The 1,950-nt window shown below is 32.3% G+C and overlaps 1 long non-coding RNA gene across 1 annotated transcript; it reads right to left on the bottom strand.

The window, feature by feature from the left end:
• Positions 1 to 346: 346 nt before the first annotated feature.
• Positions 347 to 696, bottom strand: LOC125505694. The gene is made up of 2 exons (XR_007282338.1): positions 585 to 696; positions 347 to 530 (listed from the first exon to the last, which is right to left on the bottom strand). It is a non-coding gene; the product is annotated as an uncharacterized LOC125505694 (long non-coding RNA).
• Positions 697 to 1,950: the final 1,254 nt, after the last annotated feature.

Raw genomic sequence — 1,950 nt, 5'->3', positions numbered from 1 at the left:
AAAAGAAGAACAAATAATCTGTAAATGGCGTGTTTCCGAATCATTTTGCCCGATCTGGATACATTGGATGCATTATTTCGAGCCTTCGCGTTCATTCGTAAAAAGTGCGAGAATATTTCCGTTCCAGAAGTGATGATCATAATTCGACTGCTAAATGAGATTTAGATAAATGGAACCATTTCTTTTATAAATGGCTCGCTTGTTTCCGGTAAATCTTTTATTCAGTTACTTATCAGCAGCTGGAACAGATTGGTTTCAATATTCTCCCAACGCATGTGGAAAAATAACTGAACATATAGTCAAATATTTTTTTCGTGAAGCCGTTTCATGGTACATAAAAAGACTCTAGTTTGTATTTTTTTTATTTCAGGTAAGACACATTGCGGAATATCAAAGAGCCATACCACTAACAACAATTTACTGGTAAGTGTATAAACAATTTCACATGATATTCTTGAATTTATGAAATGTCTTGACAAATTCTTCTTACATTGTGTTTGCATCTGAAACCAGTTGCTTTGCATCTGAAACTATCCAGAGATTTTCTGGTATGACAAAGCGTATAACTATGTGTTATAACGTACGTTCGGAAACTGTTTGCTCTGGAGAATGACTAGTCCGAAGGGATGTTGCTGAAGAACTCAAATAGACGCAGACACTTGACAAATTTATATTTTCTATTCACTAAGGTGGCAATTTGTCAGCATGTTTTGACACAACAACTAATATACGTACATAATATTTAGTTATTTTGACGGAAGCAGTTGAATTGGGAAGCAGAAAAGTTATTATTTGATCTCTTTGGGAGTGGCCGAGGCAAATTTCAGTAAGTCTGTGAGTCTGTGTTTTCAGTGCACCACAAAATTGTTCGGTTCTGAAAACTTTTTTGGGTATTTTGCCTCAAAATTGTTGTCTTTTAAAGTCAGAATTTCCCAACGTCTTCTATTTACATTTTGATAAAGAGTGCTCAAGCTGCAAGAGAAATTTTCGAGTCACAAAATAAATTAATTTAGAAAAGTTACATTAAAGTTTCGATGGCAAATCTGCTACCGTTCTCAAGAAAGTATCTAACAAAGAGTATGTTTTGTCTCAGTTTTCTTTTCACAAATTTGTGACTTTGAGTTGATCTCATAGTTTAAAGAAAATAAAATAAAATTAATTACGAATTTTGGTGCAATTTAATTAAGGTATACGTTTCTTGGTCTACTTTAGATTTTAGCAAATGCAAGCGTATGGCTTAAATGAAATGACCAAGTGGCAACACAATTATCCAAATTTAGCGAAATTAATACTATTTCCTTTAATTTTACGCTTTTTATGGTTCCGTTGCTAAAATTTTTGAAGCAGCCCATTGGTTTTTGATGAAATTATCAAATGCATGTTGACAAATATGTAATTTGTGAAATTATTTGTTTTGTATGTATGATTAGGGTTGTTTAGTTACTTTATTTGATTGGTATTGTGACTTCCCGCATAGACAGTTTATCACATTGGAAAGCAATTTTATAAATTACGTTTTTCCAATTTTCAATTTTATCATAAAATTTGTTTATTATTTTTTTCTCCTAATTTCAGTTTCAATTTAGAAAATAGTTTTAGTATCCAATCGTATTGAAAACGACCGACTCGTTGAATTCTATCTGAAATCTTCGGAATTAATGTAAAAAACTATAATATATTTTTGCTATTAAATATCAATTTTTTCCATTTGCACGACCAAATAACTTTCTAAAAATGCCTCCAGTTCATTATTGCTTCAAAAGCAGTCAGAATGCGAATACATCTAATGAAACCTCATAGATTTTTCCGGTAAAGTCCTCATATTATAACATAAGGACTTCAAAGGCAATGCCTTAGGTGTTATATTGCATTATCACATTGAGCCCTCTTTCATCATGATATGCGAAACCAACTTCCCAAATGATGTTTTCTCCCGGATCGCATAAGGCC

The sequence above is a fragment of the Dendroctonus ponderosae genome, unplaced genomic scaffold (assembly GCF_020466585.1).
Source record: "Dendroctonus ponderosae isolate FM_Combo_2020 unplaced genomic scaffold, Dpon_F_20191213v2 Dpon_F_20191213_92, whole genome shotgun sequence".
NCBI classification, from domain to species: Eukaryota; Metazoa; Arthropoda; class Insecta; order Coleoptera; family Curculionidae; genus Dendroctonus; species Dendroctonus ponderosae.
Note: the sequence above shows the minus strand (reverse complement) of the source record. Positions and strands in the feature narration are given on the sequence as shown.